The sequence below is a fragment of the Halichoerus grypus genome, chromosome 3 (assembly GCF_964656455.1).
Source record: "Halichoerus grypus chromosome 3, mHalGry1.hap1.1, whole genome shotgun sequence".
Taxonomy (NCBI): Eukaryota; Metazoa; Chordata; class Mammalia; order Carnivora; family Phocidae; genus Halichoerus; species Halichoerus grypus.
The window spans coordinates 84234425-84251172 of NC_135714.1; positions in this window are offsets into that span (position 1 = coordinate 84234425).

Sequence of the window (16748 nt, forward strand, 5' to 3'; positions counted from 1 at the left end):
CAGTTACTAATAACTTTATTATTTAGAGGAGTAGAAAATTCTGGTGATTTAATAAAACTATTTTAGAAGGTAATTTGGCAATATCAGTAAAAAACTGAAGGCCCGTGCCTTTTATGCAGGCAATTCTGCTTTTAAGATTTTATTTATACATATTTGAAGGACTGTGCAAGGATATATGTATATGGGTTGCAGCATTGTTTACAATAGCAAATGGCTGAAAACATGTTAAATGCTGATAAATAATAAATATGAGACTAGTTAAATAGATGGCATTTTATCAATACAATGAAATGCTATGTAGCCAGTACAAAGAATAATATAGCTCTTAATGTGAACTTTAGAAAGCCATTCAAAGTGTTTCATTAACTGAAAGAAACCCAAGGTGTGGAATTGTGTGCACAATATGATCCTGTTTGATATTTCAAAGGATATTTATATGTCTGGATATGCATACATAATTTCTGCTAAGATACACAGAATATACCTGATTTCCTTGGAGTGGTAGGACTGAGTTAGATTAATAGATTTACCTTCCATTGTACAATATTTTATAATTATTAATATTTTAACCATGCAAATATTAAGTAGTTTTGTTCAACTTGAAGAAACTAGTTAATAGAAAAAAACAGTAAATAACAATGAGTTTGATCATTCAAGATTTGCTTAACCAGCTGTGAGCTAGTATAGACTACTCCTTTTTTTGTGGCTACACTGAGATGATACTTGGCTGTGCCTAATTAGATAAGACAGTGTTAAGAAAAGTATATTTTTAACTGATTTCTTAAAAATGGTAGTAAAATATTGCACATATTTAGTGGAAGGGAAGGAGCCTGTAAAGAGGAAGAAGGCACGTACAGTTAATGAGAGAAAGTCTCTGACAACAGAAAGGGGATGGGTTCAAGGGTGCAGAGGATTTGCCTTTCGTAGTTGTGCTTGTGATTATTGCCATGCTAGTCTTTGTTGTCATCATCGTAGCAGCTAACATTTATTGAGATTTACTACGTGCCAACTGCTCTGTTGTATGCTCTACGTGCATTTTTTCATTTAATTTTATAAAATATGATCATCAGGAAGTACTCATGAGCACCTCCTGTGTGCCAGATGCAGCTATTACTGTCTTATGGGACGTGGATGATGCCCAAATATACAGTGGTGATGAGTACTGAGAAGAAAAGTTAACAGCAGGTCAAGGAGAGAGAACGAGAAAGTAGGGGTGGGCTGGGGGTGCTAGTTTCTCATGAAACACATTTGTGGGAAGAAGTGGACAATAACATGTAAGTAAAATAACTTTTGATAAGAGGAGGTACCACTTTAGATGGGATGCTCAAGAAAGGCCTGAGGAGGGGACTCCTGAGGTGAGACCTATATGATAAGAATTAGCCAAACTTGGGAGGGTAGGGTACCTCTTTTACTTGTCCCAGACAGAGGGTCCCAGTCAGAGAACCCAAGGCTTGTCTGAGTTTGTCTTGTACATGTCTGAGGCATGAAAATAAGACCCCTGTGGCTGAAACGTTTTAGACAATGGAGAGAAGTGGGTGAGAGCCAGGTCCTGTGCGGCCTTGTGGCTGTGATAAAATGTTTGACTGTTATTCCAATGGTGAGGGAAAGTCGATGGAAGGTTTTAAGCAGGAGAGTAGAAAGGGATTCACTAATTTACTGAAACAAGATTTTCTTTTCTACTTCTCTATGAAAATAGAAGCAGCTAGCAGAACCTTTACACTGATTCCTGCCAACCTGGTTACCCACCTACTTGTCTGTGCCCATTTACCTCATCTTCCAGACTGTAACAACTGTCTGTCCTCCACTCTGAAAATTTCTCCATGTTTGCATTAGATCCTGCCCCTTCCTGCTTAACTTCTCTCTGTGATGTCCTCATGTCCCCTTCTCTAATAGACTGGTCTTTAGCAAACATATGCCTTAATTTCTTCCATCTTGGATATCTAATAGATATTGCAAACTTAAAATGTCTAATACCAAATTCGTGATCTTCTCCTCAAAACCTAGTGGATCTGCAGTTTTCCACCTCTCAGTTGATGGCAAGTCCACCCTTCCAGTTACCCAGACAACTACCTCTTTTCTCTCAAATTTGGTGTGCCTGAAAATTCTGTTGGGGCTACCTTGAGAATGTTCTAGAATATGACCATTTATCACAACTTCTGCTACCTATCAGGTCCAAAATACCCTTATCTCTCACCGAACTCGTCTCCATGTGTCTACCTTTGCCCACCCCCACTACCAGTTTATTCACAACACAGCAATTTGAGTGAACCTTTAAAGATATGTTAGGTCATATTAATTCTCTCTTAAGACCCCCAGTGCCACCCCCAACCCTGATTTTTCTCAAAATAAGACCCTAGTCTCAGCTGTTTCCCTGACATGATATTGTCCCTTGTTATCCATCTGGCCTTACCCTCTACTACTCTCTTTCTTTGCTGTCTCCACTACAGCCACAGTGGTCTCTTGACAGTTTCTTAAATACTGGACAGGCACCGTCTAAAGCCCTTTGCACTGGCTTTTCTCTGCCTGGTAGGCTCTTACCGTAGATATCCATGTTTTCCTTCTTCCATAGTTAAATGTGGTATCTGCTCAGAGCTCACCTTCTCAGAACTCTCTCTCTCTATATAAAATAGCAACTCTCTTGTCTGCAACTTCTTTCTTTACTCTTCTTTTAAAAGATGACTTATAACTTTCAGAAATGATATGTATGTATGTATCAATTTATGTACATATTATTTGTCTCCTCCCACTAGAGTGTCAGCTCTATGAGGTTAGCAACTTCTTTTTTGTTTATCACTTACCCCCTGCACCTAGAAAGAGATTTAGTGTCTAGGAAACATTCAATTACAAAATTGCTTATTCAGGAGGGGGAGGAGCAAGATGGCGGAGGAGTAGGAGACCTGGATTTCGTCTGGTCTCAGGAATTCAGCTGGGTAGGGATCAAACCATTCTGAACACCTACGAACTTAACAGGAGATTGAAGAAAAGAATAGCAGCAACTCTCTGAACAGAAAAGCAACCACTTTCTGGAAGGTAGGATGTGCGGAGAAGTGAATCCGAGGCGATATTCGGGAGGATAGATGGCGGGGGAGGGGGCCTCCGTCAGCCACTTCTGGCAGGTGATAGAGCCGCGGAGCACAAAATCGGAACTTTTAGAAGTCGGCTCCACTGAGGGATGTCGCTCCAGGCTAAGGGGGGGGGGGTGTGTGGAACCCTCATGGGACAGTGTGGTTTCAGGACCCTTGGGGTCACAGAAAGACCGGGGGTGCCTGAGTGCGGCAGAGCTCCCAGGTATCGGAGCGGGGAAGCCAGCTGCAGAGACGGAGCCGAGGCGGGGGCTTTCAGCTCGGGGTTGTCGTAAACTGTGATCCGCAGCACAGTCGGGCCACTGCTCCTCCAGCAGGGACCCCACAAGCGGCAGATCTGGGGAGACTCCCCTTCCTCCCCCCAGGAGGAGTGATGCAGGAGCGCACTGCAGGGATCTGCTGGGTTTGGAGACTCCACACCGAGTCAGGTGCCAGAGATAGAAATGCTCAGTCACAGGCCGGGTGAGCACGGAGTGCAGCCGGAGACCAGGGAGACGGGAGTGATTGACTGCTTTTCTCTGGGGACTCGCTGAGGAGCGGGGCCCCAAGTTCTTGGCTCCTCCGGGGCGGAGATTGGGAGGCTGCCATTCTCACTCTTGTCCTCCAAAGCTGTACGGAAAGCTGGCAGGGAACAAAAGCTCCTGAGAGCAAACCCGAGCAGATTACTTAGCCCAGACCCGGCAAGGGCGGGGCAATTCCACCTCCGGCAGAGACAATTGGGAACCACAGCAACAGGGCCCTCCCCCAGAAGATCAGCGAGAATGGCCAGCCAAGACCAGGTTTACCGATCAATGAGAATGGCAGAACTCCAGCGCTAGGGGAATATTGCACATAGAATTCATGGCTTTTTTCCCATGATTCTTTAGTCTTTCAAAGTTAATTTTTTTTTTAACTTTTTTTCTTTTCTTTTTTTTTTTTAATTTTTCTTTTCCCTTTTTCAATGAACATCTTATCAATCCCTTTTTTAAAAAATCTTTTTTATTTTTCATTTTTAGAGTCATATTCTATCCCTTCATAGTAGTTAACCTTATTTTTGGTATATATATATATATATATAAGTTCTCTCTTTAAAAATTTTGGGATACAGTTTCTTCTAACAGACCAAAATATACCCTAAATCTCTAGTGTATGGCTTTGTTCTAGTCTCCTGCCTGATCACATTCTCTTCCCCCCCCTTTTTTTTAATTTCTCTTCTTTCTTTTTTCAACCAACTTCTTATCTTATCAATTCCTTTTATAAAATCTTTAATAATTTTCATCTTTACACTCATATTCCATCCCTTCATTGTATTTACCCTCATTTTTGTACATATATAAGCTTTTCTTTCTTTAAAATTTTGGGAGGCACTTTCTTCTAACAGACCAAAATACACCCCAAATCTAGTATGTGGCACTGATCTATGCACCAGCCTGATCATATTTGATAATATTCTGTTTTTTGTTGTTGTTTGTTTGTTTGTTTATCTTTTTTTTTCTTTCTTTCCCTTTCTTTTCCCCACGTTTCAGGTCTCTTCTGATTTGTTTAGTGTATATTTTTCTGGGGTTGTTGTTACCCTGTTAGCATTTTGTTCTCTCATTCATCTGTTCTCTGGACAAAATGACAAGATGGAAAAAATCACCTCAACAAAAAGAACAAGAGGCAGTGCTGACTGCTAGGGACCTAATCAATACAGACATTAGTAAGATGTTGGAACTAGAGTTCAGAATGACAATTTTAAAGATACTAGCTGAGCTTGAAAAAAGCATGGAAGATATTAGAGAAACCCTTTCTGGGGAAATAAAAGAACTAAAATCTAACCAAGTCAAAATCAAAAAGGCTATTAATGAGGTGCAATCAGAAATGGAGGCTCTAACTGCTAGGATAAATGAGGCAGAAGAAAAAATTAGTGATACAGAAGAACAAATGATGGAAAATAAAGAAGCTGAGAAAAAGAGATAAACAACTACTGGATCATGAGGGCAGAATTCGAGAGATAAGTGATACCATAAGACAAAACAATATTAGAATAATTGGGATCCCAGAAGAAGAAGAAAGAGAGGGGCAGAAGGTATATTGGAGCAAATTATAGCAGAGAACTTCCCTAATTTGGGGAAGGAAACAGGCTTCAAAATCCAAGAGGCACAGAGAACCCCCCTCAAAATCAATAAAAATAGGTCAACACCCCGACATCTAATAGGAAAACTTACAAGTCTCAGAGACAAAGAGAAAATCCTGAAAGCAGCACTGGATAAGAGATCTGTAACCTAGAGTGGTAGAAACACTAGATTGGCAACAGACCTATCCACAGAGACCTGGCAGGCCAGAAAGGACTGGCATGATATATTCAGAGCACTAAATGAGAAAAATATGCAGCCAAGAATACTATATCCAGCTAGGCTGTCATTGAAAATAGAAGGAGATAAAAAGCTTCCAGGACAAACAAAAACTAAAGGAATTTGCAAACAGGAAACCAGCCCTACAAGAAATATTGAAAGGGGTCCTCTAAGCAAAGAGAGCCTAAAAGTAACATAGACCAGAAAGGAACACAGACAATACACAGTAACAGTCACCTTACAGGCCTTACAATGGCACTAAATTCATATCTTTCAATAGTTACCCTGAATGTAAATGGGCTAAATGCCTCAATCAAAAGACACAGGCTATCAGATTGGATTAAAAAACAAGACCCATCGATATGCTGTCTGCAAGAGACTCATTTTAGACCCAAAGACACCCCCAGATTGAAAGTGAGGGGGTGAAAAACCATTTACCATGTTAATGGACACCAAAAGAAAGGTAGGGTGGCAATCCTTATATCAGACAAATTAGATTTTAAACCAAAGACTGTAATAAGAGATGAGGAAGGACACTATATCCTACTTAGAGGGTCTATCCAACAAGAAGATATAATAATTGTAAATATCTATGCCCCTAACATGGCAGCAGCCAATTATATAAGCCAATTAATAACAAAAGCAAAGAAACACATTGACAACAATACAGTAATAGTGGGGGACTTTAACGCCCCCCTCACTGAAATGGACAGATCATCTAAGCAAAAGATCAACAAGGAAATAAACACTTTAAATGACACACTGGACCAAATGGACTTCACAGATACATTCAGAACATTGATCCCAAGGCAACAGAATACACATTCTTCTCCAGTGCCCATGGAACATTCTCCAGAATAGATCACATCCTAGGTCACAAATCAGGTCTCAACCCGTACCAAAAGATTGGGATCATTCCCTGCATATTTTCAGACCACAATGCTTTGAATCTAGAACTGAATCACAAGAGGAAAGTTGGAAAGAACTCAAATACATGGAGGCTAAAGAGCATCCTACTAAAGAATGAATGGGTCAACCAGGAAATTAAAGAAGAATTAAAAAAATTCATAGAAACAAATGAAAATGAAAACACAACTGTTCAAAATCTTTGGGATGCAGCAAAGGCGGTCCTGAGAGGAAAGTATATAGCAATACAAGTCTTTCTCAAGAAACAAGAAAGGTGTCAAATACACAACCTAACCCTACACCTAAAGGAGCCAGAGAAAGAACAGCAAATAAAGCCTAAACCCAGCAGGAGAAGAGAAATAATAAAGATCAGAGCAGAAATCAATGAAATAGAAACCAAAAGAACAGTAGAAGAGATCAATGAAACTAGGAGCTGGTTCTTTGAAAGAATTAACAAGATTGATAAACCCCTGGCCAGACTTATCAAAAAGAAAAGAGAAATGACCCAGATAAATAAAATCATGAATGAAAGAGGAGAGATCACAACCAATACCAAAGAAATACAAACAATTATAAGAACATATTATGAGCAACTATATGCCAGCAAATTAGATAATCTGGAAGAAATGGATGCATTCGTAGAGATGTATCAACTACCAAAACTGAACCAGGAAGAAATAGAAAACCTGAACAGACCTATAACCACTAAGGAAGTTGAAGCAGTCATCAAAAATCTCCCAATAAACAAAAGCCCAGGGTCAGATGGCTTCCCAGGGAAATTCTACCAAACATTTCAAGGAGAATTAATACCTATTTTTCTGAAACTGGTCCAAAAAATAGAAATGGAAGGAAAACTTCCAAACTTGTTTTATGAGGCCACCATTACCTTGATTCCAAAACTAGACAAAGACCCCATCAAAAAGGAGAATTACAGACCAATATCCTTGATGAACATGGAGGAAAAAATTCTCACCAAAATACTAGCCAATAGGATCCAACAGTACATTAAAAGGATTATTCACCACGACCAAGTGGGGTTTATCCTTGGGCTGCAAGGTTGGTTCAACATCCGCAAATCAATCAATATGATGCAATACATTAATAAAAGAAAGAACAAGAACCATATGATCCTCTCAAAAGATGCAGAAAAAGCATTTGACAAAGTACAGCATCCTTTCTTGATCAAAGCTCTTCAGAGTATAGGAATAAAGGGTATATACCTCAATCTCATAAAAGCCATCTATGGAAAACCCACAGTGAATATCATTCTCAATGGGGAAAAACTGAGAGCTTTCCCCCTAAGGTCAGGAACATGGCAGGGACGTCCACTATCACCACTGCTATTCAACATAGTTTTGGAAGTCCTAGCCACAGCAATCAGACAACAAAAAGAAATAAAAGTCATCCGAATCGGCAAAGAAGAAGTCAAACTCTCACCCTTTGCAGATGATATGATACTTTATGTGGGAAACCCAAAAGACTCCACCCCAAAACTGCTAGAACTTATACAGGAATTCAGGAAAGTGGAAGGATATAATATCAATGCACAGAAATCAGTGGCATTCCTATACACCAGCAAGACAGAAGAAAGAGAAATTAAGGAGTCACTCCCATTTACAATTGCACCCAAAGCCATAAGATACCTAGGAATAAATCTAACCAAAGAGTCAAAGAATCTATATTCAGAAAACTTCTATATACTCATGAAAGAAAATGAGGAAGACACAAAGAAATGGAAAAACATTCCATACTCATGGATTGGAAGAACAAATATTGTGAAGATGTCCATGCTACCTAGAGCAATCTACACATTCAATGCAATCCCTATCAAAATGCCATCCACTTTTTTCAAAGAAATGGAACAAATAATCCTAAAATTTGTATGGAACCAGAAAAGACCCCAAATAGCCAGAGGAATGTTGAAAAAGAAAAGCAAAGCTGGTGGCATCACAATTCCGGACTTCAAGCTGTATTACAAAGCTGTAATCATCAAGACAGTATGGTCCTGGCACAAAAACAGACACATAGATCAATGGAACAGAACAGAGAGCCCAGAAATGGACTCTCAACTCTATAGTCAACTTATCTTCGACAAAGCAGGAAGGAATGTCCAATGGAAAAAAGACAGTCTCTTCAACAAATGGTGTTGGGAAAATTGGACAGCCACATGCAGAAGAATGAAACTGGACCATTTCCTTACACCACACCCCAAAATAGACTCCAAATGGTTGAAAGACCTAAATGTGAGACAGGAGTCCATCAAAATCCTAGAGGAGAACACAGGCAGCAACCTCTTTGACTTCAGCCACAGCAACTTCTTCCTAGAAACATCGCCAAAGGCAAGGGAAGCAAGGACAAAAATGAACTATTGGGACTGCATCAAGATAAAAAGCTTTTGCACAGCAAAGGAAACAGTCAACAAAACCAAAAGACAACTGACAGCATGGGAGAAGATTTTTGCAAATGACATATCAGATAAAGGGCTAGTATCCAAAATCTATGAAGAACTCATCAAACCCACAGCCAAAGAACAAATGATCCAATCAAGAAATGGGCAGAAGACATGAACAGACATTTTTCCAAAGAAGACATCCAAATGGCCAACAGACACATGAAAAAGTGCTCAACATCCCTCGGTGTCAGGGAAATCCAAATCAAAACCTCAATGAGATACCACCTCACACCAGTCAGAATGGCTAAAATTAACAAGTCAGGAAACGACAGATGTTGGTGGGGATACGGAGAAAGGGGAAACCTCCTACACTGTTGGTGGGAATGCAAGCTGGTGCAACCACTCTGGAAAACAGTATGGAGGTTCCTCAAAAAGTTGAAAATAGAGCTACCATATGACCCAGCAATTGCACTACTGGGTATTTACCCTAAAGATACAAATGTAGGGATCTGAAGGAGTACGTGCACTCTGATGTTTATAGCAGGAATGTCCACATTAGCCAAACTATGGAAAGAGCCAAGATGTCCATCGACAAATGAATGGATAAAGAAGATGTGGTATGGATATACAATGGAATATTATGCAGCCATCAAAAGGAATGAAATCTTGACATTTCCAACGACGTGGATGGAACTGGAGGGTATTATGCTAAGTGAAATAAGTCAATCAGAAAGTCATGTATCATATGATCTCACTGATATGAGATATTCTTAATCTCAAGAAATAAACTGAGGGTTGCTGGAGTGGTGGGGGGTGGGAGGGATGGGGTGGCTGGGTGATAGACATTGGGGAGGGTATGTGCTATGGTGTGCGTTGTGAATTGTGTAAGTCTGTTGAATCACAGACCTGTACCTCTGAAACAAATAATACATTATATGTTAAAAAAAGGAAGATAGCAGGAAGGGAAAAATGAAGGGGGGGAAATCGGAGGGGGAGACGAACCATGAGAGACTATGGACTCTGAGAAACAAACTGAGGGTTCTAGAGGGGATGGGGGTAGGGGGATGGGTTAGCCTGGTGATGGGTATTAAAGAGGGTACGTACTGAATGGAGCACTGGGTATTATACGCAAACATGAATCATGGATCACTACATCAAAAACTAATGATGTAATGTATGGTGATTAACATAACATAATAAAATAAAATAAAAAATTTCTTATTCAATCACTTCGTAAGTACTTATTAACATAATTTCTGGAAAGCTGCACAGAGGACAACTAATCTTGGAGGGGAGGAGTGTGTTAGAAAATAGACCTACCTTTCATTGTATACTATTTCATAATCATTAATATGTTAATTAATGAATATTGTTTCTCTCAACTTTAAGAAATTAATTAATAGATACAAACTCTGTGTAAAATAGTCTACTCATCCAGGATGGTTTTGGTTAACGAGTATAGACTACTTTAAATTGTGAAGATGCTAGGCTGTATCTAACAAGATAAAACAGTGAAGGAAGCTATGTTTTAATCTGAGTGTTCAGGGAAGGCAAAGAGATTTGTTAAAAGATAAACTGAAGCATATTAAAAATTTTAAGTTTATTTGAGCAAAAATTGATTTGAATTGGGCAGCATCCAATCTAACAGAAAGGAGCCCCAAGGAGGTATACAAAATGAGACTTTTATAGGCAGAAAGGAGTGAGAATAAGAAAGTCATACTAGACAAAAAAAAAGCAGGTCAATTATTGAAAAGTTTCTTTCCTTTAGGGGATAGGAGGGGTTTATCAAGTATATTACCGAACTCGTGCAGATTAGGTGATTCCTGATTGACGGAGTCCGTTTCTGGGACAGCTGAAACAGTAATTAAGTCTCAGTTTGGTGATGTGAGGCTTGGCATAAATAACTTTATTTTGGATCTTTTTGTTTGTTTATTTGTTTTTTAACAGATTGAACAACTTGTCTGAAGTTATAGAACTTCTGGAGAGAGTGCCTTAAGATTTGGATGCATATCCTTTCTAAAAGGTACTTAGAACATTTACTGATTAATTTTTTTCTTACCTGGAAGTTTAATACATGCACATGATGAAAACATTTAAGTAGTACATGAAGAATCACAGCGAAAAATAAACCTTCTTGGCACATCTGATCCCCAGGGTGCCATTGTCATCCCAAAGGCAATTTTGCCATTTCCTAGCGTGTTATCCTCAAATTAATCTATAGATGTGCACATATATTTCTTTTCGTATATTGCGTATCTTTTTACAAAAATACCTGCTGTACATGCTGTGGTGCACTTTGCTAAAAATGTGATCTTTACATATATATTTTCATTCAGTTTTGGAAGGTAAAGTGAATTTCTGAGGCGTGTTAATTGCACACACTTCCATGTTGATGTTTAAATTACTTTTCCTCCCCCCCGCCTCCCAAACTGTGTTTATTTCTGCTGAAGCTGCAGAGGGCACTGTACATCTTCCAAAAGCATGGCATAGCCTTGAGTGTTTTGCAGTTCTTGAGTGTGGCGCACATTTTAGGACTCAGAGAAGCTATACTAGAAATATGCATCAATTCAAATTATTCCCCTGTCCTCATTTATTTTATGCATTTCATATAAAATTAATTACAATATATATTTATACCATACTATTATCTTCAACAAGAATACTTTTTTCTTTACTAGATATAATGTTTAATTTCCAAAGCACAAGTCTTATCTTTAATTTTGCCATAACTATTTGTAATGATCACAAACATAGTATCCTTTTCCTTTTAATCATGATTACGTGGGATTTGTGTGGAAGCACCACTGACCTGGGTCAGTCCAACTCCACCATTTATAGGCTATGCCACAACACCAGAAAATCGTTTATCTATGTGATTTACCATTTTCTCATCCACAAAATGAGGAAATTGGCTGAGAGAATTTCTAGGATTCCTGTCAGCTTCAGTAAGTCTATAATGTCTTCATGAAAAGAGGAACTTATTAAAATTGAGTTTGGATGTGTGTCAGATAGAAGAGGAATGAGTGAGGGGGGCGGGCAAAGCCATGCAGCTTGCAGAGGATATCTCAGGTAGTCTCAGTGCTGATGAGACGGATACGGTAGTCCACCAAAATCCATTCTCTTCTTTCTGGCCAGAAAGCAAGCCTTGAACTTAAAGCTGCTACTTCTAGGCCTCAATAATAAAAATTTCATGGGCTGGCTGACTTTTCCTCCCTTGTCCTTGATGAGCATCCTTCCTCTTTCCCTCAGTGACGGTTCCAAACCTCCCTCACCCTCCTCATGCGTGGGTCCCACCCTCATCCTCATTTGTAAAATATGTGCACATGTTATTTTAATAAAAATAAAACAACTTTTAAAAGGAAACTTACAAAACGAAGTTATCAATCTTAAACCTGGCCATTAATTCTTGTGTTATTTCTTATGGGCTAGATGTACACTAACTGAAAGGAAGCTGGATTGGTCCTCCTTGAGTGGGGCTTCTTCCAAAGACCCTCCTGGAGTGAGGGGACCCCGGAGGAGAGTGAAACATGGGGAATCAGTGGCAGAGGCAGGAGTCAGTTATGACCAAATAACACGGGGGAATCATCACTTATATCAAATGAACCATAGGTAAGAGATTCCTCAAGGACTCCCAAAGAGAAAAGGTTGCTTTCCGATGCAGTCCTCTCCATCCTGCTTCCAAAAACTAGTGTGGTGGACTGATGTTTCCTGTCTAAAAGAGAATGAAACCAGAAAATTAGTAGTTCTGGCATCCTTGGGTATATGGATATGGATCCTTCACTAAATCTGGTCTTGACTTTGTGAGAAGCATGAAAGCAGAATTCACCTGCATCTCTAAATGTGCTTAATCTCCTTTGCTTAGTAATTGAATAAATAGTAAAATAAAATGAAAATATTTCTAGCTTGTCCAAATTGTAATTCTTACCAGTCTTTGTTCTTTTGATCAGATTATGTACTTTGACCTAGCATGATTGATACTGGGGAGAAAGTTAGCTAGAATGACTTCGTGGTTTATGGGGAGAGCTAGGAAAGATGGAGACAAAGATGACATTTCCCCTCCTCTGCCTGCTACCTGAGTATAGCTTACTATGAACACATTGCTTTTGGAGGCATTGAGCTCTGGGCTCACAACAGTGAAATCCATTTGGGTTGCCAGACAACCCAGAGGAGGTCTCCAGGTGAAGTAAAAGGGAAAGGGAAAATAGAATTTTGACTGGTTTCCCTGGATTATGTAAGGAGCAGCCTGTTAAAATAGAAGGCAACTCATGTAGCTAATGACCCTGTTAGAGACGGTGCCTCTAGATGGATCATATCAGCTTTTCCACATGGATGACTATAGTTGGCATTCTTCCTGTCTGTCCCGGAATTAGACTGTCTGAAGCTGCTATTTTATTTTCATTTCAGTTCATATCACTTCAGTTCACTAATAAATGAACATTGAGAAAGATCATGAAATAATGATTAGTTTACCTAATTGTACTTGTTATTCAGTATTATTTCTTTTTTTTAAATTTTATTTTATTATGTTATGTTAATCAGTCTTATTTCTTTAATTGTTCCCTAAGTAACAAGAGCCTTGTTACTTATGTTGATGAAATCAAGATACACTATGTCAACCACATACTATTGATTGATCAACAATTAGTTTTCAGTATCTCTTTGTGCCAGGAACTAGGAATTTAGGATGCATCTTTGAACAAAACAGATAAAAATATTTTGCTCTAATTTTGCATTTTTTGTTTTACTCACATTTAATAATGGCTTAGACCAAAAGATTTGAAATTCCAGCTACATTTCCATTCCCTGTAGACCTGTTTCCTCTCCATACAGACATACAGATAGACACACAAACTCACTCACTCACCTATTTAAAATTTGGAGTATTTAATGGTAAATGTTGAAATACAAATGTACCTTTAATTAGATTTCCTTTCACTCCTACCTTTTTTTCCTGCTACAGACCATCAAGTCTGTCCAAAGATTCTTTCTGAATCTTTGTTATGTTTGGTTATCATTTTTATTTTAACTAAGCTGTTGTGTTTTAGGAGTTGTTTTTAACCACTAGATAACAAGAGTTAAGTGATCATTTACATGTTTTTGATTTTATGTCTCTCAAGCATAATGTTTTTGCTGTTGAAGCATTATGTACATAGTTTTATTTCTTTAAGTATCAATTAAATTAATGAAGTTGGATTTTGTCTCATATAGTAATGAAAATAGTTCCCTTATTCTATAAGAAATATTATTTAATAAATATAAAATAGAAAGAATAGAGATTATAAATTCCCTCTTTTGAGTATTTCATGACCTCACTCTAATCTCTGCATCCAAGCTATTATTAATGCTGGATACAATATAAGAGAAGAAAATTAAAATTAGAATTTCTGTAATTCAGAAATGATATAGCAGTATAAAGGGGTAAAAGTTGAAGCCAAGGATCTGCTGGGTGTTTGGATCCCATGAGGTAAAGGGGTAAGGGCAAAAAACAAAACAAAACAAAACAAAAACAACGAAGTCAGGTTTGGTTTGAATCCAGGGGCGACAACAGGACTTCTCTATTTAGCTGGGGAGACTGGAGGCTTACTACCAGTGACTGCCTGGGGCTGTGGCTTATGCAAAGCTTGAGTCTATGGAGGTTTCTGGATATAGTGTTTGGACCACTCTTGAGACATGCTTCCTTCTGGTGCAGCAAATTGATTTGCAGTATGCTCAGTTTTACTGGCAGGGAGGAACTTGGAGCTGCTGATAGGAGATTTGGTTTTGGACTGTCAAAATATTGGGCTAAAGAGAGGGAAGCAGAGGAAAGAGAGAGTTATCAAGTACTTTATTTTTTTAAAATTAATTTATTTACTTGAGAGAGAGAGAGCAGAACGAGCAAGAACATGAGTAGGGGGAGAAGGAGAAGCAGGATCCCCACTGAGCAGGGAGCCCAAGCAGGGCTCGATTCCAGGACCCTGGGATCATGACCCGAGCCGAAGGCAGACGCTTAACTGACTGAGCCACCCAGGTGCCCTCAAGTACTTTCAAATAGAAAAAAACCCCCAAAACTCCAAATTCCAAAATGTGGAAAATTCATTTTAGGAAACACATCCAACAAAAGCTGTAGATGGAAGATGACTTCCTCCTAGACAGGTCAAAATCAAAGAGAGAATTAGCAAATTGCAAGATAATACTCAGGAATTTGCTCAGAATGCAGCCCAGATAGACAAAATGACTTTGACTGATTAAAAGAAATGAAGGATAGCTAGAGAGGCTCCAACATTTGCCCTTAAATCTAACAGTAATTCCAGAAGAAGTGAATAGAGGAAGTAAGAGGCAATATTCAATATTCAAATGACTGAGGGATTTTCAAAATCTGAGGAATTTTCAAAATTCCTGAGATTGAAAGTGTATTGCAAAGAGCAAGTAGAATAATTAAAAGTAACTTCACACCTAGTCACAGATTTGTGAAATTGGGAACATCAAGAATAAAAAGAAAAATTTTAAAAGCTTCCAGAAAGGAAAAAAAAAAATTACCTAAGAGGATTGACATTAGACAGCAAATTTCCCACCAGTAGAAGCATATAACAGAAGATAAATATACTAATTATCCTCAAAATGCTGGGGTGAAATAACTGTCATCTAGAATTTTATGTCTAGCGAACTTGTTACAAGAGTGAGGGTAGAATTATATTGACATTTGCAAACATAGAAATAATAAGAGGACTTAGATGTTCATTGAGAAAACAATCAAAGCATGTGTTACGGCTGAGTGGGGTGGGGGGTGGGGAAGAAGTGGAATGGAAGAAACAGTGATCAATTCAGGAAGTGGCAAATATTCTGATAAATTTAACCAATTACTGATTGTAAAAAAGAACTTGGTTTTTAGGGTATATTTTTTAAGAAAAGACAAAACCCTAGTAAATAATGAGGGATATGAGAGAGGAGTAGTATTCAAAGGGTAGTTGAAACATGTTAAGGTTCTTGTTTTGGGAGGAGACTGAAGATCCTCAAAACTTTATATTTAGATAAAAAAATTAAAGTTAAAAATGTGTCAGTTAGGCCATACGGACAAACTAATAATATCCTTTATTGTGACATCTAAATATCCTTGTTTTAATTCCACTTTCTGAATTCAGAAATGTACTTGGACAGGCTTTCTTTGGCGAGGTGAATGACATAAAATTATGGAGACATAAAATAGATTGGTGGTTGCCAGGGCTTAGGGATGGGAGGTGGGAGCAGAGTGGGAGTTGTTATAAAGAGGTGGGGGGGAAGCCTTGTGGTGATGCAACAGTTCTGTGTCTTGGTGGTGATGGTCACAGAAATCTACACAGGTGATAAAATAGCATAGAACTGCACACAGCTATGAGTACATAAAAAACCAGTGAAATCTGAGTAAGTTCTGTAGATTGTGCCAATGTGGTTTTCCTGGCTTTGGTATTGTGCTATAAATATGAAAGATGTTATCATTGGGGGAAACTAGATGAAGGGTACCTTCATCTACTTCCCTCTACCTTTTGTTTTTACAATTTATTGTGAGTTTACAATTATTTCAAAATGAAAAGTTAAAAAGTGGTCTAATGTTTAGCAGTTTTGTAATGATTATCCTAATCTTTGTGTTAAAATTTCGAATGCCCTGAATTAATATTTAAGATAGGTTTTCTATGAATGTGGAAGAGGGACTCTTCATGCTCTAGGTAACACAGTTATAAATGTTTTGCTTAGAAAAGGAGAGTTTTTTTATATATATATGTTTAAAGAAAGCCATATAGGGGAGCCTGAGTGGCTCAGTTGGTTAAGTGTCTTCGGTTCTGGTCAAGATCCCCAGGTCCTGGGGTTGAGTCCCCAGGGCTCTCTGCTCAGCTGGGGGTCTGCTTCTCCCTCTCCCTCTGCCCACTGCTCCCCCTGCTTGTGCTCTCTCTCTCTGTCAAATAAATAAATAAAATCTATTTATTTTATTTAATAAAATAATAAAGCCATATAATTTATAAAAAATAATTTGCTTAATTTTTATAGATTGCCAATTATGTAGGACTTCAAGGTGGGACTGTATCTTATTTATCTTTGTTTGCT